Source organism: Gadus macrocephalus, chromosome 12 (assembly GCF_031168955.1).
Source record: "Gadus macrocephalus chromosome 12, ASM3116895v1".
NCBI classification, from domain to species: Eukaryota; Metazoa; Chordata; class Actinopteri; order Gadiformes; family Gadidae; genus Gadus; species Gadus macrocephalus.
The window spans coordinates 20,523,641-20,546,179 of NC_082393.1; the positions used below are offsets into that span (position 1 = coordinate 20,523,641).

General features: G+C 40.6%; 1 protein-coding gene across 1 annotated transcript in view; it reads left to right on the forward strand.

The window, feature by feature from the left end:
- The first annotated feature begins 1,094 nt into the window (after positions 1 to 1,094).
- The window catches only part of LOC132468551 (inactive N-acetylated-alpha-linked acidic dipeptidase-like protein 2), a 139,818-nt gene continuing 118,373 nt past the window's right edge, over positions 1,095 to 22,539 (forward strand). Inside the window, exons 1-2 of the mRNA XM_060066280.1 lie at positions 1,095 to 1,265; positions 1,484 to 1,552. The gene's annotated coding sequence lies outside the window, so the exon portion shown is untranslated. The remainder of the gene's footprint in view (positions 1,266 to 1,483; positions 1,553 to 22,539) is intronic.

Consider the following 22,539-nt stretch of genomic DNA (forward strand, 5'->3'; position numbering starts at 1 on the left):
TCAACTATTACATATTAACTCTCTTTTTCAGTCTGCTGTTTTGTCTGAGCCTGACCAACACCTTTACCTACTTTGGTGTGACTGTTTGTGACATTGTGCTTTTGAGAGCTAAATTTAGCTGATGGATGTCACAGTGGATTACCGAGGGACATGAGGGAGACATGATATGGGAGAGGGATATGACATCAGTTTAATGAAGGACATTACTCAACCCTCAAGCCACATAACATGTACTGCACCCTCAATCTGCCAGGGATATGTCTAGAGGGCACTACGAAACACCCTGGAGAGTGTGCTAGTGTTACATTTCTTCCTACTGGTGCCCTGTCCCAAAGAACTCCCATGTTCGGCCTGACCCAGTTCAAATATGAACACATTTGCTGCAAATTAAATTAAACAGAAAACTGGTTCAATCAGTAAAAGCGTTTACAAGCACCTTAAATTGTTATATTAGGCGTAAGGAAAGGGTTGCTTAACGTTGAGTGTTTTTTTATTATTGCAGAATCTTTGAGTGGTCAGATAATGCAGACAAAAGGAGAAGGGTTGGAATGACAAAAACTACTTGAGGGACATGGGCTGTGTTCGATTTGGATCACTCGTTCCCTCATTCCCTATTGAACACAGTGCACTATTTAGGGTGTTTGGTATTGGGGAAATACGGCAAATCGCGTTTGGTTTTGAGTTGCGGTACTATGCTAAAAGTTTCCTCTCTTCTTCGACTCACTTCCCAGTCTTTCTCCAAAGAGCTCTCATCTTGTATAGGAAGGCGCAATCCTTGGTTTTTAAGTTGAAAATTGTAAGTTTTTTGTAAACATTCTGCACCTGGAAAGTAGCCCAACATCCATCAGTGGTCTGAAAAAAAAGAACAACCAGAAAGTCCTCTCTCACATGTTCCCAGATCTATTGTGGATTTTTTTATTTCTCTTTGTGACCTCGCCTGTAGGATCTAAATGCTCAAAATAATCCTTGACAAAGGTATTTGTATTATCTAAGACAGCACTGACAAAATAAACCCACAAAGAATGTTTTATCAGTGCACCAAAGAGGCTTATTGTCGTTTTTTTCCTTCTTTTCTTTTTTTTTCCAAAGGGTTAACTGGCTCCAAATGGCCGGGGATGCTAGATTGGAAGTGAAGGGCGTGCTCCTGGGCGAGAGCTAGACGGAGAGAGTGGGTGCGAAAGAGAGAAAAAGCGGCCCTAATGCGGCATCTCATTACAACCTCTGTCAGGATCCCTGTATTCCACCATCAGCTCCCCTTTAACTTGGTAAGAGCCCCGACTTGTCGTTTCGAGTGAGCCGCACGGCCGCCGAGGCATTTACAAATAAATGAAAAATGTCACATTTGATTTCACTCCTCGTCGGGAGGGGGTGGTGGGGGGGGGGGGCGGGGGGGGTCCGGGGGTGGGGGGGGTAGCAGGGCTAGCAGTGCCTCAGCTTTGACACAAACTGTCTTTTGTTGTTCCTCTCTGCCGGCTTCTCGCAGGTCCTGCTCTGGTGTCGGTCGACAGGTCGTCCTGGCAGGTTCGGTGGCCTTCTGCTTCCTTCTCCCAGGGTAAGCCCCACCGACAATGACCTTCCCTTCAACGTTGTTAAAGTCATGATTTACGCATTTTTTTTGTCTCTGGCTTTGTATCCTTATTCCTCTTGCTGCCGCCATCCTGCTTCCTTGGCTGGCGAGTATGCAGGAAGTTGGCGCTGCTGGAGTCGGTTGTGGTTGGGGGGGGGGGGGGGTGGGATACAAAGAGCTGGTAAAATGAAAATGGCGTGGTGTACCGTATAGAGAGAGAAGAGTCAGCTGTCTGTAAGCCCCTTGGCTTTGTGGCTGGATCTGGGATGCCCTTTCTCCTCCTGCAGATGCTGCCAAAAGAGACAGATGTATGAGAAAATGCCACACCTTTTTCCTCTATTTACCGAATTTTGAGATTCATCTTTTGGCGACACATTTGAGAGAATGACGCAGCGCCTTCGAAATTGTCTTTTTTTTGTGTCGCTCGCAATGTTTTTTCGATGTTTTCTCTGCGCACAAGGTTCGGTATTTTGGATTCATTGTGGAATGCTTTTTTTACACAATAATTTGGTGGTTAATCTTGGTTTATCTTTTCTAAAACGACAAATGCCTTCTGCATTCTTTGTTGTTCATAAAATACCAAAAATGTTATCCTAAATAGTTTCAAACCAGTCTGAATCATTTCATAAGAGAATGAATGAATCAGTAAATGGCGTATATAATTACCTTGGTCTTCGTTGTGTTTTGAATTGCATTACGTTTCCAAGAGCTTGCGAGATAAAAACAAGATTGCAAGGCAAAGTCATTTTGGTAACATTTTAAATAGTGCGACCAACACCCCTTTTTACATTTTGTGCATTACAAGTGCTGTAGTGATCACCTTGGAAGTATCTCTTAATCATTAGTTTCAAGCTTCAATTTACATTGAAGCTTGGTGTATTATCTAACCTTGATTCCAGTACAGTTCATATTCCAGAATGTTCCACTGGGACGGAAATCTCGCTTGCACAAACAAATCCTTCATATATCTCCTCTGGGCCAAACTGTATATGCATACTAAAGGAGCTCAGTCTTTGAAGCACTCTGTGAGACGTTAAGAACTCAAGAATTAAGAATGTTTGAATCTTCATAATGGCTCGGCGCAAACAAACCCTTTTAACTAAAAAAAATTTTGGTTTCGTCGTTGTTTCATAGGTTTTGACTACAATTACAGCCATAATATTCAGCTATTGGAGAAACACGGCTTTTGTTGAACAGCAATGAGACTTCTCTTAACCTAAACCAAATAATAAAGAAGAAGCTGCTATGCTACTGATGACGAGAACCAAGTGCATGATAGAAAATTGTACTCACCCTTTCCCTTAAACCCCTTCATCATGCATCAAGTTTCCTACAGTACCATTGATTGTTAACTTTTGACTTTTCTCCATCCATAACTCTGGAGTTCAATTTAAGTAGTGGCGAGTGTGGCACTGTTAAACGGACAAGAGACATGTCTGTGGACACCATAGGGGGTGGAGCCAGGCATTGGGATTAGCAATGGTGCTGGTAAGGGATTTGGAAATGTATCTGGTCCTCATGTTAAGAGGCCAAACTGTCCACATGTGTATTAGTTGCTATGCTCATCTCCTCAAGGGTCCAGAACACCACATCTCTTTCTGGTAACCCTGATTTGCCTAGAAATGACTATCCACAACAGCAGAATAGCATCAGAGCATTTGTACAGATAATCCAGGAGTGGATTAATCCCTTCTCATGCTCAGCAGGTCTCAAATGCTTGTGATGCACTTCTGAACATATTTCTGAAATCCCCACTCTTTATTTCCACTCTAAAACAGATGTGTCTAATGATCACTTGTCTCACTCACGCAATTGGACTTACACACAACTGGGTAATAACTGTTTATCTGTGCAAAGGAAACCTGGCCAGGCGAGAGATCCACTTGTGACATATCACGAGAGCAGTGTTTTGTACCTGCAGATACAGACCGTATATAGGTGTATACTCGGCATATTTGTAAATGCAACATTGTTCAAAATACTTTCTCATCCAAGGGTTCAGGATAACTATAGGTATGAAGCAAGTAATTGTTATTTTTACACTTAAATCTCTTTTTGTTGGTGTAGTTTTTCTAACAGATTGGTTTGGCTTCATTTGTAAAATGGATCTTGAACGATTCCTGAGAAAGTTTTATATGAACTCCTAACCCACTCCATATGACTTGATTAAAAAATGTTTTAGGATCAAAATGAAGAGTTTATGGTTAGTTTGATAGGTCATCATTTGTGGGTGTGTCTGAATTACATTTGACCAAATTAGGATAATGAATGGACACCTGGCCTAGATTGTTATCCTAGTAATTATGAGTTGTTTTAGCCCATACATTATAGCATAATATCAGTGAATTAATATGACATTCAAGAATTATTATTCTTGAATATTATATTCTTAATATGTATGTATTTATTCTTGAATTGTATATTCTTAATATTTGTATTTATTTTAATTTGCAGTGAACCAGAGAGAAAAAGCTATTAATACATTTATTCAGAAGATGGCTACTTATTTTACAATGATCAAGCATCGTACAAGCACGTCATGTGTCTGGTCCACCAAAAAAAAATCAAAATATGTGAAATACTGCAATTGGTGTTAGCCATAAGCGAAATGACTGGACTCACCTTAAAGCATTGTTTAGGTTGTCATAGCTAACGGGTGTGCAAAATGTCAAACTGCATGAGATAAGCCCAGATGATGAACATCATTAATATGGGTTAATTTAGTGAGTTGATTTGAGTTGATCAATGACATTGATTAATGGCCATTATCATTTCCTGGCCTTAATACTCCTGCCTTAATAGCACGACCCGAGGTAGTGAAACACAATTGCAGGTCAAATGCATTGTCTGAACCACTGTGTAGACATCAGTTGACATTACTTTTGGAAGTTTTGTTCGACCCGACTGCACACTGTATAATAGGACAATGTCAGTGTTTCTCCTTTGATGTTTTCGATGAAGTCCTGTTTTCTGTTGCTTTGATTTCTTAACTGGAAGCATAATGATGTCCTGTGGGTCCTTTCTTAGAGGCTCTCTTAGAAGAAAACACTTGCATGTGTTGATGTGAATGGATAATTTGCTTGTGTCTGTGTGTACTCGACACATAACAATTCCAAACATTAATAAATCGACGTACTGCTGCCCTGTGCACTGTGTGAAGTCAGATAATGTTGCAGGAATCATGTCAATCTTCTTTAAAAGATAAGTTCAGGGTAGGTCAGGCTGCTCCCCCTGAGTAGAATACCGGTTTTATTAGGATTTTTAAATAGGATTCCCTTGACGGAGCATTGTGTTGTCATTGCAGAATGGGTCTAATCATCGTCCTATTTCTAATGGTCTCATTGTCTCATTGGTCTTTCCAATCGTAAGGCAACTAGTTATTATGCAATATTTTATAATTTATTTTAAGCTACTCTTGTATGCGAATAGTATCACATTTATACACTGTGAGATTATAATTGTATCTGCTCTTTCCAGTTATTACGGACAGATTCAGACAATTGACTTCACCATGTCAAGGTGTCTCTATCGCACCTGGATTGTGATGGAAGACACTGGCTTGCATTCACAGGCTAAGCAATTTATCACACAGCCATTGTCGTGAATTGTCATGAAAGCATTCTTTGTCACCCTGTTCGACAATCTGCAAACATATCTGCAGCGTAATCTTGGCAACAAAAGGTTAACTTTGCATTATAATTGTTGGCATTTCCGAGTAAAATTGCAGACAAGGATGAGTCCGCAGGTGGGATCAGAAGCATGAAGAATGGACCCCCTCCACCCCTCTCCCTCCCTTTACCTCTCTCTCCCTCACACTGTTTCTCTCCCACTGCCTGCTCGACCTTATCGCATCCTACAATGACGCATAACTCTACGGCACACCTGCCACCTTTGACAGCTGTGCTGCCCTGCCTGGGTGCAGTGCTGTCACTCAGCCAGCTAACTGCCATTAAACAGCATAACCCCAGTGCCCCATTAGGCCCATGTCAGATGGACAGGATGGGTTTTGGGGGGGGTGTCAAATCATTCATACTTTTTTATTTCTGGGTTTTTCGTCACCGCATCTTTGGCACATGTATTCACTTAACACAATGTATTTAATGATTCTGCTCTGAATATTAGCCTAACCTCTGCAGTGGCCTGAATTATTCAGTAAAAAAATTAGATTTTATTATTTTGGACTGAACCGTCAGACACACGGCGTCGAGGGCCTTCAATTAATTAATAATTACAGCACTTTTCCATCCAAATATAAAGGTTTGCGGAAAAATGATTAGGCGCGATGCTCATTTAGTTTTTGGTGTGGACTAACTATGATTGACTTCGCTTCAAATTCCCTCTCCGCTTTAAAAAGTAAATGGTATTATTGCGAAAGGTAATAGGTGTCGGTCAAATAATAATTACATTCTTTTTATTTGGGTACTGACAGTTTTAAAAGAAAAACTGAATATTTCAGCTTTTTTACTGAAGGACTTTAGTATTTGGTCTTTCTTGCAGGACTTTTGAGTTTAATCAAATTTCCTAACTCTCAAAGCAGTAATTGTGTCTGATTGCTCGATGGCATTACATATATTCCTTAGCATCACTGAAAAATAGGAGCATTTGACTTTATTGTGGCTGCTGTTTTTCTCCAGTAGTTGCACAACAGGGTGTCGGTGGCCATGGCGACTGTTGTTTGTACTGAATGTTGTCACAAACATAACTTGTAAATAGACTTCTGAAGAATAAGGTGTGTGTGTGTGTGTGTGTGTGTGTGTGTGTGTGTGTGTGTGTGTGTGTGTGTGTGTGTGTGTGTGTGTGTGTGTGTGTGTGTGTGTGTGTGTGTGTGTGTGTGTTGGTGCCGTTAAAGTATCATTTATAATCGTTTACTACTTTAACGGCACCGGCAATCAAAAACCCAAGTAGAATATAGATGGAAAAAGTGTGTAGTTCAAAACGTGAGCAGCTTTTACTTCTTCGCCACCTACAGAGTTTGTTATGTACTATCATTCAAAAAAACGCATGTTATTTTCAATAGCGATTTGACCGATGGAACCAGGTGCCTCGGGAGCGGGACTTATTCTTCAGAGGTCTATATGCACATGGGTATGGAATTGTTACCTAGCTAGGCTCCTGACATATCCAAGCTGTGAAAGACATTTAGTTTTGCTGCCTTTCACTTAAGGATACACAACGCTGTTTTGTTGAAAATCTTTATACTCCTCGACCCACATGACATCGTAGTCATACTCTTGTTCTGTAAACTTATTGGTTAATTTAAGATTCAGGTACGTTTCTATAAGGATTAATAAGCTTACTATGTCAATACCCATTCATGTGACAATGGCATGCCATAGAGGAGATAATGAAACCTAGGTACCAGAGCAAGAGACATGAGACTTGTGCCTAAGTTGTAAAAATGGGGCCCTGTGACATGCCTTTGACTTGACTCACTCGAGAAATGACCTCTTTGAGACTCGAGTCTCTCTTGAGACTTGAAAGCAAAAGATTAGTCAGACTCTAAAGGCTATGATAAAGAATAAGTGAATGGGTTGTTTGTATGGTTTGCCGCTGCTGGATGCTTCCAGGGGAAACACTGCATCAGTATTAACTCAGTCCGATTTCCCTAAGTGGCCTCCGTAGTGGGCAACAGACCCCGAGGGACCTGCCGCTGTCCAGCAGCCTCCACTCTGATGCACATCAGGTAGCCCGCTGCTAGACACGCTGGGACTCGACCAAGGAACACCTCCTTTGTGTTCCCTGGTTTAGCCCTGTTATTTTGGCAACCCTTTAGTTAACACCGCCAGGCCTGCTAAAATGTCACTGCCGATTGTCCCTTTGGCTTCTCGCTTTAGATCACTTAATGACGGATCACAAATATCTATTGAATATTCAATCGGTAATATCTTTCTAACTCGGTCAAAAGAACGATATTAGGCTACCGCTATATCCAATATTCCAAAGGTTATGAAGGCTGATGGCAACGGGTTGAACCATCCATCCCACCTAGTGCTTAAAGGATCTCATTCTTTTGAGGAAACACTGTCGCATTTAAATGTCAGTGATCGGAGTTTGGCTCTGTTCCAATACATTGCCTTACTTGTTATTAAAATATTAACTGAACTCGACTATTCTGAATAGATTTCCAGCCTTCTATCTTCTTTGACATTTTCTTTCACAAACAGGCTTGTGTTGCTGCTGATGTTATTTTTATGCCCCTTCCAGTTCCACGTCCCCGTAAAGGTTTATTTCAGGCCCTGGCGTTGAGGCAGGTTAGGATTAATGGGTTGGTTTGACCTTTCTCTCCCTAAATTCTTTCAATAACGTAAATGTTTCACACAAGAAATTAAACTATCGCTAAATAAGATGGATTGTAAATGTATCAGTGTCTGCTTTTATTTATCCATGTCCACCACTTTTATTATTAAGACTTGAGACTTGACTTGGACTTGCGCCTTAATGACTTTATACTTGACTGACATGTGTCCATAAGACTTGAGACGTGACTTGACTTTTCACCAGAAGTCTTATAGAGCCAGTGTACTATCCACTCTTTCGGTAGGAATCGAAAACTTGAAAAATCGAATGACCCAATGCTTAGGACCCACGGCAACTTTATGATCCCTATTTCACTCCCGTCATTGTATAAGTTAGCAGCGTTGATATGATGTTGTGTAAGAAATCTGCCACACTGTTACATACTGTTTGGGAAGCCCACTCTCACTCGGACACGGACGTCTTATTGATTTTCTTCTCATTGACTCTGGAAAAATCATGCATTTATTAATCTTTTAAAAATATATTTGGAGCAGTGGACTTTCATGAACTTTAATAATAGTTCAACTGATGGACAAATAAAATAAATGTAAATGAAATGACGGCTAAATGACTTATAGGCAGTGTCCGGTACATCAGTTTCCTACCACGAGACGTTTTTTTAAGGACCTGGGCAAAGGCCTTCTGCTGCTCGAGGAACCTGCTCATCACGGGCTGCCTGGATCCACATCTGGTTGGATATTCTGTCCTCAGCTCCATCACACGGATGATCCATCATTTAATTCTCTCAGATTACAACAGCATAATTTGGTGTGTGTGTGTGTGTGTGTGTGTGTGTGTGTGTGTGTGTGTGTGTGTGTGTGTGTGTGTGTGTGTGTGTGTGTGTGTGTGTGTGTGTGTGTGTGTGTGTGTGTGTGTGTGTGTGTGTGTGTGTGTGTGTGTGAGATCAGTGTTGATCACATGATGTTCTGTATCTTAACATTATTGTGTCAGAAGAAGAGAGATACTCAGAATCGCTGACATACTGTATGTTTGGTGGTGGTTAGTGAGGTCCCCCCTTCACTTTAGGCGTCTTTGAGTGTTATTAATTATTATTATTCTTCATGTTTAACCTCTGTTTTCCTCTGTTTTCCATAGTTTTGAATGATGACTATATGCTCTGTAAGGTGACCTTGGGTGTCTTGAAAGGCGCCTCTAAATTAAATGTATTATTATTATTATTATTATGTTAATTACTTATTGTTATTTTCTTAAACTTGCATATTGCACTCAATTAAATCATCACATATCTACCCAATTAATTCATCACATTTTGCACACTGTCAGGAAGAAGGAATGGTACTCCCTTATGGCCAAAGGGAGTCTATGCCCGAGGCACTGGAGCCAGATCCATCCCTTGACTTCAGCCGCCAGCTTTATATTGGAGCCATTGTCTGTAGTCCGCTTGAAGGCTTCATCGTCGTCAATTGGTGTCAATGTATTGAATTGTAAGACTGATGTAAGGCTCCATGGTGGCGCTTGACCATAAATTGTTTGGGTTTTTTAAGTGTTTGGCTGTAGACAGATAATTTGCAACTTCCGTAAGGCTTTCGTTATACAGTCCAGACAGTGCAACTCTGGTGTTATGGTGACAGGAATCCTCAGTTGCTACCAGTGTTAATTGGGCACATGTCTTCTGCTAAGAATAATGTGATGGTATCTGTTATTTCTTTGTCTTTGAGACAAATGGGTATGAGGTTGCAGTATAAGGAGTGTCCTCCATCAATTACTGTTTTGTGGTTGAAGAAGAGGAGGCTGTACTTTTCAGTTTTTTGCTCCTTTATTGTTTGGTCTTAGACCCTTTTGTCATTGAATTTCAGATCATTAAACACATTGGTTGCATTGCCTTGTGGCGCAAACACCAGCCAGTAAAAAACTGACTTGATCTTACCTTTCTTGCTGACAAAAGGGTCTCTTTTCAATTTCTTGGCTCGAGCTGAAAAAAACATGCCACAGCTTGGCTTAGAATGAGTTTGAGGGGAGTGGCGAAAGCATCCCTCTGTCAGGGTAAAAGGTGCACTGGATTTATAACCCAAGACAAAACAAGAGTTAAATTGCAAAATGAAATGCAGCACAATATTCTATTTACCTAGATTATCAACTTTTCACTTTCGTTGGAAGCCTCTAATCTTTGGAGCCGTTCCCTCCCTAGTAGGGACATATTTTTATATAGGATGAGGAGTGGGAACAGTTGGTTCGTAAGGAAAGAGTTGGTTCGTAAGAAAAGACCACCCTCTATGCAATAAAAACATTTTACAATTTATTTTAGGTGAGTCATCATTGAAATGATGGATGGTACTTGACAAAGAAACCATGCCAAAACCGCAACAAAGCGGGAAAAAGGGGTGCGACCAAATTTTTTAGGCTGCCATCAAATCAAAAACAAGTGGCACCAGTGCTACAGTAGAATATTTTAGTCTTGTGTTGGTCAGTGGGGTTTAGACATTCTCAGATTGAAGGACAAGTACATGTCTGAGCAATTAAATCATTCTTGTTGACAGCCAAGAGTACACATATAGTCCTGCATACAAAGCCGCATTAAATATCTTAAATGTTACCATTAATGTGATCGCTGTATCCACAAACTTTCTGCCCACCGTTAATTTGTCATGGCAGACTTGTTATTTAAGGGTCTTAGAGGATGGTAATCCGTAGGGGAAGTGGCACCCATGCCAACTCAAGGGTGTCCAACAGCATGTGTCATGTTTGCCTGCCGTTAGCCCCCCGCATTAAGCAGCTTGGTCAGCATCTCACAGATGCAGCTCAGTTGGATTTAGATGTAATAAACAGGGCATGCCATTTCAAGTGAGCCAAATCAAACAGTGAGCTCACGGGATCCTATCTGGACAATCATTGTCATGAGGGTTTTAAGATATTGCTTGGCAAATAAAACAATGACGTCAGAGAGAGATTTTTGTAAACAAAAGTCCATTCTGTCATCTGAAAATATGATATAAGGTGTCTGATCAAACAAACAACTTATCTTTGCACATATTTAAAGTTTAAACTAATGATGTTTTTAAATAAAGATTAAATAAAGAATATATCTGTGAATTGTCACTAACATCATGAATAATGAGGAGAATTTGCCTGTTTACGTTGTTGGGCAAGATGATGAAAAATAACAAGTTGATATGATTCTGACAAATTAAAAAAAAACAACGTTTTAGCTCATTTATTAAAACAATTTTTTGTTGGTTTGCTTTGAGAAATACTATTAACTGTAACCATGTGAAATGCTTAATTGGTAATTAAGTGTTTTTTTTGGGACAAATTGAGCTTCAATCATCAAGTTATGCATTGCATGGATCAGTCACTTTTCTAAGCTCAATGTGCTCTCCTTTTCATATCAGTCACATATTTATGTAAGAAGAGAAGAGGATATAGAAGAGGATTTAATTCAAAGAATTGGGTTATTGGGAAGATGTTGAAAAGTGCATTACAAAAAACCTTAACCCTATTTGTGTTTTTAGCGAGGGAGCCTAAACAAACACAATTGTTACTTTTTTGTATTCCTAATCAAATAATCATTAAGAAATGCCTTCTGGGGGCTTATTTAATTGTGGCTTGGAGCTAGATATCTGTAAGTAAACATAAATATTATGTTTTTGGTAATATGTACATAATTTGAAGCACCAAACATAGTTTGTGCAGAATGATTGTAGTTGTTTCTCTTGGGTCTACATGGACAATGCAATTGTCAAAAAGTTCAGCCTTAATGTTTTTCCTGCAAGAAAAAAAAATACTATAAATGCCATTTGTAACGCACAATTTTTAAACCACTGATGTGGATTTTCCAATGCCCATTCAATTGCGAGATGTTTCGTCCTCAAAGGCCCTCACTTCAACTGAGAGTTAGTACTCACAGCTCAAGGCTGTGGCAATTATTTTTGCTCTGAAGAAATGTATCCAGTACATTTCAGGCAACCATTTTAGTTGGTCGACAGATTCATTTATCCCAGATCCATTATCCTAGAGTTGTATACTTCAGTGGAGTCTTGTGCTAACAGTATATAGTCTGTTAGCTAGTTCTGTTATAACCTAAGCAAGCACCTTGCAAATGCTGCATCTCCCAGTTGTCTTCCTGTTCCCTTGGCTGAACTGCTCCCTTGCAAGTTATGATATTATGCAGTTCCTGAAGTCGTCATCCAAGATTCTATAGAACAGCTGTAGTGATCTTTAAAGACCATGTTCCCATCCCCTCATGTACAAGCAGAACACACGGTGAACATCATTCCTTCTCCCTCTGCAGGTTCTGCCAATAACTTCTACTTTGAATGGTCCAGCGTAGCTTTTGATTGATCATCCACTCTCTGCATCCCTGGCTGCAACCAGACTGTCCGCACAAGCTAGATGAGGCCCCCTGTGCCATGTTTGTGCAAGAGGAACCACTTTATATGCAGACGGACTCTAGAGGCAGTAAGTGGGGTTCAGCTTTGTGGCTGAAGACTGTTTTATTTTATTGCGCACAGATTCCTGATTACCCCACTGTCACATGGATCAGCTGCAGGGCAACAATAAAGGACCATCTTGCCGCATCATGTCAACCTGACCTTGGTGTGCTCAAAGGAAACGTCTATTCCAGGGCCCAACAGTGATATCACTAGAGGCGGTACTGGCAGTGTCTAGCCCTCTTCAGTGAAAGCGGGGAACCAACTGTCTGTCTAGTGTAACATAACTGTGTGCCCTCATATGTTACCCAATGCAAAGCTGTTTGCAATTATACAGAATGCTCCAACATTACGTGACAGTCACTCTGATCTGTGTACAGCAGAGGGAACTTTAATTTATTTTAAGAACCTAGTTGCTCTTATTCACATGTGTAGTGTTGTTTTGTTATACCTAATCACTTTTAGTCTAATGTCGAATTTGTGTCCTTTGATTATGTACTTTGCATTATAATCAGTCAATTTCTTTAAATAGAAAATGAGATTCACCTCTGTGGACGCTGATTATATTGACACATCAATGCTAATACAAACAATATTCGATACCAAGAGATTCTCAAAAGGGCTGGCCTATCCTATTCTTGTGTGTAATTAAAAAAATAAATAAGTTGAACCTGAAATCTGTTACTGGAGCCGACCTCTCTACGTTCTGTATTAGCCACGCTTAATCATGGATAATAAAAAATAAACGACTGTAGATTGTTCATTTACAGAGTAAATTCCCTTCTCCGCAAGGGAAATCGAAAGTGCATGGTGTGTGCAAGTCTGTGTGTGTGTGTCTGCCCTGCAGAACTGTTGCGCTTATCAGTTTGGCATTCTTTGAAAGGAAAAGGAGGGTGAATTATTATTGTAGACGCATCAAGGGCGTTTTGGCCCAGACCGCACAACTGATTGCCATCAGTGCACTCGCTAGGTCGTCGATGCTACTACCTTGCCTCTGGAGCTACCTGACACAAGCAACCTTACGCAGACCAAGACATACTCTCACTCACACGCACGCACATACACATACTCGCACATACACATTTTCATGCAGAAAAACAAGGGAGATCGCAGACTGAGATTGAAATAGATGCTGCATGAAATAACTACAATGCAGGGCACAGTATGATATATTAAATTGACAAAGCGACGGGTTAAGATGGTGTTATATCCCAAAATATACTGCACAGGCCATAGTACTATGTGGAATGGCCATCAGAATGGTACTTGATACTGTTGCCGTCGTGAGTTTCATTGACGTTATGTGAATGTTACGTTTAGTCACGTTTATCCAAGTTATATTTTTTCATTCTATTGAAATAGCTGCTATTGAAAAGTTTAACTTGGTAACTTGCCATCAGGTGGGCCGACCACCCAAACACCCAACCAAGTCTCACGGAAATATGTGACACTGTCACGTCACGTCATTTAATCTATTCATTTGTGATCTGGGACACGTCATTTAATTTTTTTCGTGCCAAAAGCACAAATTTCAAATTCATTCGAAAAAGTAGAGATGAAGCAGATACCTTTTTTTCCGTTGCGGTTTGCCTACAGAGCAGCGCACCTGCATTAAATATATCTGTGAATTGTCACAAATTCCCAGAATCAAAGGTGAAAGTAGAAACGGGTGGCCAAAAGCTGTTATATTGTTAGAAATTTGTGCTTTTTAAATTTTTTGAAATGACGTGTACCAGATCACGAACGAATAGATTAAATGACGTGACAGTGTCACGTGTTTCCGTGAGACTGGGTTGAAACAGCTGTAGATAATGTCAAGTGGGGTAGCCCTGCGTTGTTATCCGTGGTTAAAACAATCCTACTAAAAAGTACTTTGAGCATGTTGAATATGTACATTAATAACATGACGTGCATATTCAGTATTTCACACAGTTTGTGTTTCTACCTGTGGTGGTATCTGGTTTTAGTTGGAAAGACAACGTGGAAAGATTGTGGATATTCAACAGATATTCAAGCTATGAATGACATTGATGTGAGCGGTGTGAGTCCCGGGTGTCTAGCGGTGTATGCCTGCTCCGGAGACGGTCTGGGAATACATTACATAGCTATAGTCATATTAGTGGTTTTAATGTGAACATTTTACATATTACACCTTTTGGTTGGACACAATAACAAACAGACCTAGATCAAGCTAAAGGTAAAGACATTTTTTTTTATTTTCTGTCCTATCAATAATGCTGCATGACACTAATAATAGCTATCTGAGCCTGTCAGTCGCAAAAAAAAAGCACTTTTAGAGGATGTATGTTGACAGGCCACCATTTGCCTCGCTCTCGCTCAATACTGGACCAACTTCAAAAGTTGTTGCACGCAGTAGTCACTTAGACCCAAAATGATGAGAAAATAGAAAAAATCCCAAAGTCAGCCTTAAAGGAGTTCTTTTGTCATAATGTGTTAGCCTTATACATCCATGCTTTCAGCAAGTAGTAGCTTTGGCAGTTTTCCTCCCAACAGAGATTATGTCTCTCGAATGGTAATCCACTTGCTGGTACATTGTACCACTTTGAAAAACGGAAGACTGACAAAACTGTCAAGATTTGTTGTCACTGGGAGTACTTTGCACTAACCAATAGCCCATTGGCCTGCAATATGCTAATCGTAAACAAGTGCTATTATAGCTGATATAAGTAAACTGTGATTTACTGCGTTGGTGATAATCTGTTTTATTTAATAAACCTAGGGGCACATGCTCAGACAGACTTACAATAGCAAGACGGCATATGACAAAACTCATACATTGCTGGATTTAAACCGGTTTAGGTGTTTCACTATTCTAATATAACTTCTGGAATGTAATGATTATCAGAACCTTTACATTTGAAAGTATGCATTTGAGCCAGCCATCCTTTCCAATGGAAAACAATGATTGGTTATTTTCAGTAAGTTTTTATAGCCCAATAATTATTTATATTATTATTTTTATAATATGTCTGATTATTTATAAGACAAATTATCTATACGTCTGTCTGTCTTTCCTTCGATTTTCTGTTCACTGTCAAAGAAGTGCAGTGTCAAGTGTACATTTAATTTAATGAGCAGTTCTGAAGAAGGTTCACAATACCAGGGGCCAAGCCAGCGGCCCATTCCCAATAGGCATGTGTGATCGGGCACTTTTCTAACAGGCACTAATGAGTGGTGTGCATCCCTCCAAAATATGAAGATCCGATATGTATCCAGATGCATGCGCTATGATACTATTCAGGAACGATTTTAATACGCAACGATCTGTATGATTCCATTCGGTACGATTCGATGCAATCTCATTCAGTTCTTAACGTTTGTTTAATGTACATTATTTTTCCATTTTCAATTAAATAAGCCAATTCTATAAATGTGGCATTGCTTACTTTCAAATATACATATTTTATTGAAGACCAGGGAATCCAAAGTGTTTCGTTACCTTTTTTTAAATGGGAAATGGAAGTCAAATGTATCCTTTCAAAACTATATGTCATTGTGTTCATTACTTTTGCAATAGACACAGTTCGATATAAAACACCGACTGTATAAACAATCGTTTGAGGTTATGAATATAAACTTAGTAAGTTAGCAAGGGGGAAAGAAAATGAAAAACTAGCAAAAAAACAGTCTTAGCCCATTGTAAATCATGTGCTTTGCAAAGCCCCTCTAACACAAACAATTGTCACTAATGGCACAAATTTTGTGCCATTCCATAATGGATTCCTCTCTCTTTACCACATGACTTCCTCATTGTTTTTCTCCCTTGAAGATCTTGCTGTCTCTCTCACTTTCTCCAAACGGCCAATCTGGTGCTGCACACACTTTTCTTTTTACAAGGAGGGTCCTCATCTGAAATACAAAACAAATACTTTATATTACTTGTTTGGTTTACAATGACAGCTTTTGTAGGACCTTACTACTATGTATACATCTTGATCTGCTTAAGCCTCACAGTGTATAAGAAGAACACACCTTTACAGTCATGAGCAGGGTCTCTCTATGCTCTATCGGCCTGCATTGGTCCTGAGCTGTGTATCCCTGACCCCCTGTATCCTCTAATAATCAATGTATAAAATCACAGCCATTATTAACAATCAGACCAATCTTTACTATTGATAACACACTCGAAAGTTGGGATAACTATTAAACAGTGTGAATTATGGTTACATGCAGTGTATATTGTTAGTGTTCAGTGTCAGTCAAACCTAAACATTGTGCAGTACCAGCAGTCACATAATACAGCCAGTGCTTGCAATACATCCAAAAGCAGACTGTTAGCAACTTTGAGAAAGCCCTAATAATTGATTTTGTGTTGAGTGAATGAGAGTGTTTGTTAACCTTGTTAAGTAGGGCTGCAGATTCAGCTGACATACTTGTGAAGGTCCGTCTAGTCTCATGGCCACTGTTCTGAAGCGAGGCTCTAGAGTAGATTCAGTGTAGAGGAGGTCATTGAGGTGTTTGTACTGTTTCTTCAAGTCATTCTTAAATCTTCATCGCTGTAATGAGCACTGTGTCTTCATCAGATACCTCAAAGTGCTTTGAAAGTTTTGCTTTGAGGGGGGCCATCATTGAGATTGTGGTCTGCCCGTCCTCAATCCTCACACATGAAGGTGGTCCCAGCTTTGACAGGTGCCATCACCTTGACTATGTCTTCAGCATTGCAGATGTCATTGTCTTTGAGAGTGTTCACCTCCTCCACTTTTCTGGGTTCCCTTGACATGAGCGTCGCAAAAAACACAGGTTGTGTTCTAGCAGGGCATGAGAGCTGTTCCATTGGGTGGACACATCCAGGGGCGGAGTGGGGCACTTATAGCCACCGGGAGAATCCTCCCCGGTCCGGCCCCCCCCCCCCCCCCCCCCAACAACGTTTTCTTTTTTCAGTAATAAAAAAAAAAATTCTGTAAAAATTAATGATATAATTATAATTAAGAAAATAAAAATGTGTAAAATAGGCCACAGTTCTGCTCTGTGCGGAAGAGAATTGGCGCTCCGAGAATTGGCGCACTTCCTTACAAGACCGGTAACCATAACAACGCCGGTAAACAAAAGCACTTCGATTCTGTCCGTAGTGCTCCCCGCACTACAGCCATCCGGAGGCGCACAGAGCTTTTGGCCGTGATATTATCTATAAAATTATATTATACTATTATATATAGAACGTTATAAGACGTCATTAATTTGTCTGAAATATATAAGCCAGCACATACATATTTGACTAGCAGCTTGTGCTAGCTCCCGCCTAGCAATAACGTCAATGGTGGAGCTCTGGCTAACTGTTTTTCTGTCAATTCACCTGCACAACTTGTTAATGCCTGACTTCGGAATAAATCTGTTATTTTTGAGCACTTGCATGCATCCCCCTCCAGCATCCGCCTCTTCTTTATTCTGGCCTTTTCAGCCCCTCCTTTCTCTTTTCTCTTCTTGCCTTCCATGAGTGCCAAAACAAGCAAAAGCAAGCAACCACGAACTTGCTCGCCTTCTCTGTCTGACGCGTCTTTAGGGTCATGCCATTAGACGTGGGGCCGCGCATATATTCCCCTACATTTCCGAAAATGGACTTGACCTGCAAGCTGTTTATTGGATAAACGCATTTCCCATTCCCAGGAGTCTTTGCTCCATTCTACGTCAATTCAAGAACAAACAAATTAAAGTAAACTGTAGTTCGTATTATTTATTTATGGCCATGAAAGTTCTGTAACGCCTGAATAATGAAGAATTAAATGAAGTAAAAAAAAATAAAAATCCATGACTGAGACAAGAAGTCTTTCTTCCCCACTGCCCTCAGACTCCTTAACAACAGATAGGAGTATGTTGTTAAGGAGTATTCTACCCAGAGTTCCCGTTGTCCGGTAATTACCGGTCTTTGACCGGAAAAAAATGAGGAGGACCGAAAATTCTAAATGTCTCTGGTCAGAATGACCGATTGGAAATAAGGCCCCGTCCACACGGAGCCGAAACGGGCGAAAACGATCCGGTTTCGTTTTTATGCTTAATGTTCAAGGCGCTGGTTCTCCACAGACAAAAGTGGAGCGCATCAACCCTGCGCTCATACAGCATGCGCGCTGTATGCAAACATTCAGTCACGAGGAGATTCAACCATTGAGCAGAACAAAATTGAGCAGGTCCTATGTTCCCGGTTTTCCCCAAAATAGGTCCTATGTTCCCCTGTAGCCATACATACCGGGGAGCATAGGACCCTTTTTGGGAAAAGCGGGGAACGTAGGACCCTTTTCCCAGAAAAGGGTCCTATGTTCCCCGCAATCTATCAATCTTTAAAAATATTTAAACTTTGACGCGGCATTCACATAATGACAGCCAATCGGTGTTCAACAGAGTGACATGTCTAACATAACAGCCAATCAGCGTTCAACCGGCCAACTCAGTGCAGTGCAGTCCGGGGTGAACTGCAGCATGGAGGAGAAAGTGATTGTTGCCGTTTGCGACTCCCGGAGCTCTTTATATGATAGTATATAATATAATTGTATAATAATATCACGGCCAAAAGCTCTGTGCGCCTCCGGATGGCCGTAGCGCGGGGAGCTCTCGTAGGGATTGGGCTTCTCGGGGTTTGTTTACCGGCGTATGAATATACTGCGTCAGGTTCTCCGACGTCTCTCCCTCTTCCACAAAAGGTAAAGACATGGAATGGTAGTTATCTCGGCCGGAATTTGGCAGTAATGGTGGAAAAAGTAACAGACCGGGGAACATAGAACCCTTTTTAAAAAAAGGGTCCTATGTTCCCCGGTCAAATACATATCGGGGAACATAGGACTCGGGGAACATAGACACGCTCCCCTATAGACTACCGTAGGTTTATGAACTAAACGGCGGCAAGCTAGCGAAAGCCGGCGGCAAGCTTTGCGGAGCACCGGTATTTAACAACCATGGCGAATCAAAATATGATCACACACTTCTTCTTCTTTATATAGCCTGCCTATCCATTTTTTTAAGTGCAATAAACACGGACAATATCCGACCGTTTCTTTTCCAATTTGACCGGTAAAATGAAACCTTCCCGGTCGCATGACCGGCACCAATTTCTTCTAGCGGAAACACTGATTCTACCTCAGGACTGCCGCAGCTGTTTACATTTTGCTCACGCACTTTGGCTTTCTTGGATTTGCACCATTCCGTTTTATTTATTTATTTATTTATTTATTTTAACTTAAATGTATTATTTGTTCTATCTATCTTGTAAAAAAAATCTTCAGCATTCAGTCTGTGGTAACAAAGGAAGAATTTCATTGCACAACTGAGAACGTCTCATTTATGCATATGACAATAAACACTTTGAATTGAATTGAATTGATAGAGAGTAGGCAAGTGGTATAAATATTGGTTGGATGTTCATGAAACATATATTGTTTATCTCGGGGAATTTCACGGCGTCTTGACGGGAATACATTATGCTCAGGGCCGGCTTGCAGACGCCTCGCGGCCGCTCACAACTGTGGGCCGGTCCAACTGACTTCGCAGGCCGCTACACAATTGTGGCCCGGTCCACCGGGCCTTCGCTGGCCGGCCGGCCGACCGGGAAATCTCCCGATCGTCCCGACGGCCACTCCGCCTCTGGACACATCTATAATGAGCTTGTGGGAAGACAAAGCCAGGGGCAGCTCTTTCCAACCCTTAATTTGTGATGCAGAAAGTCAAGCATTCTCCTCACTCTTCCAAGAACTGTGGGAAGAGTCAACCAGACTCCTCACTCTTCCCAGAACTTTGGGAAGAGTCAATCAGTCTCCTCACTCTTCCTAGAACTTTGCAGCAGTGTTCACTTGAAAGGCTTTCTGGGAGGCCATAATTAACGTGTGAGCAAAGCACCCGAGGTAAGGGTTCCTCTCTGCTTCAACCATCATGTTTCAGGCATTAGCAGGTACCTGGGCTGGTTCTTTATCAGCAATGTTCCAGTCAACACATGCTTTTTATTTAACACTAGGGCCCGACCGATTTATCGGCCTGCCGATTTAATCGGCCGATTATAGCCTTTTTGAAAATAATCGGCATCGGCCAAAAAGACGCAGATTACAACCGATTTTATTTTTTTATTTTTTATTTTTTATATAAATGTTATTGCGATTAGTATCCTGCAGATTGCGCTCCTACTCGCCTTGCTAACTAACAACTTTTTGCTGGAGTAAAAAAGAGGAGATTGAATTTTACCGTACAACATGAAAGCACGCTCGCTCAGGCAGCTGCGCGCTCACCTCACCAATGTACACAAGACGCGTTGTTTGAGCATGTTGTGCCTGTTTTTCTTTAGGTCCCAGGCCATGTTAATTTGTTATACTGTAGACTCTAACGGTGAGACCATACTGCTCAGCACGCACGTGTTAGTCACTGCTAACGAGCGCAGCACATTGGGAGTTAGTTATTTATTTTACATTTCACTCATTTTTGACTGTAAATGTATTCTAAAACACTCAAAGGTTCTGCATTCAATTCACATATTCGTCAAAAGTGTTTAAAGTATATTTAAGGTATCAAAAACTATGTTTTATATATATATATATATTTTTATTATTTTTTTTTAATCGGCCGATTAAATCGTAATCGTAATTTTTCTCTGAAAATAATCGGCATCGGCATCGGCACTCAAAAATCAATATCGGTCGGGCCCTATTTAACACCTATATTTTTGGCCTTTAAGTGTTTAATATCCATGTCTTATTCTCGCGTCTTCTTGTTTGTGCCAGCTGTAATAGCATAATTCCCTGCATAAGTTTCACCATGACGTCTTACTAGGTGAGTGGTGCGATTGGTCTAGCTACCTGCTGTAGTTAATAGCTGTTCTACAAAGCTTAGAAATGGCAAAACTTTTTTTTCCTTGCCTCTTATCCTTATTAAAATGCCTTTGAAACGTTGGATTTTACATTTGATGGTGCACTGTAAACGCGTTGGCGGACATGATGTTCTTGTCTGTACCTCGCAAGCAACACTAATGCAACCTTAATGGTCCACGTGAGACGCATATTTATTAGCCAATGAGAGACAGACATTATTTTGAAAGTACATGACTTGTAATGTTAGATCGAGTGTTCCGCAGCAGCTACATTTAGCAGAAAATATTCAGTCGCCCGATTTGTAACTTTACAATTGGGCTATCTCCAAGGTTCATGGTACATTTAGACTGATCCAGGGTTCCGAGGAACAATTTAGTCATATCTTTAACGTGCACCGTTTGCGATTCCTATCTATCAAGTTCTACTTTGGGTCGAAGCTGCAATGTTCTCAAGGTGCAGATGTTTTCGTCTTGGTTTTTTTAAAATAATAGTTGTCGCATTTCAGACAGATTTGTGCCTGAGATAATGCAAACAAAGCTCAGTTGTACCTTTGCCAAAAGGCTACTTGACCTGGCTATTGATGTGAAAAAGGGCTGTAAAAGGAGATGGATGCAGCTCGGTGCAGAAGAGGTCAGGATAACTCTGGTACTCGCTCTATGTCTCTCTGATCACTTATTCTCCTTATCCCATTTTCAGTGCAGTAAGGCGTGTCTACTTATTTATATCTTATTAATAATGCCATTTCCTTGCATAAATATCATGAGCACCATGCCTTTTAAATGCCTTTGCAGGACAGAAATGGACGATGTAGGGTTATCTTAGGTTAGTTCCATAGCTCAGGGAGATATAGCAACATTTTAGTATTCCTTGTTATCTGTCATTTATATTCATTTTGGTGCCCTTTTCTGAGATTAAAGGAGGGTTGTGCGTGCGTGCGTGTGCGTGTGCGTGTGTGTGCATGTGAAAAATCTCCTGCTGCTGACTGCAAAAACAATCATAAAAGTCTGTGATTGATATAGACATCACTCCATATCTATGATCAGCTCAAATCATTTAGCTTTGGGGAAGGGCACTTGAAAAGCCATTACTGTGAAGTGGTTGTATATTTATCATGATGTAAAATTGCACCCACTCTCTCAACTCCTGTTTTTTTGTCTACCTCTATCTTCCTATTTTCCCTCTCCTACAAGTTACCTTAATCAGTTCTAAATTGTCGTTTGGGTTTGACTTAAACTTGGCAATAATGAGAAAACGACAGCGACGCCCCATTTATCCTTTTCCTGGTTTTTCGGGCCCATGACGTGGGTATCATCAGTAGGCCCGGTACCATCTGATGGGCCGTAATAGCATAACTGCATTGTGCAAATATAAGAAAGAGAAAAGAAATATGGTAATTTGGGGGAATTTTGAGTTTTTCATCATTCGTATTGTAGGTTTATGAAAAGGGCTGGAGGAATATTTGAAAAGTTCAATTCAATATGGTTAG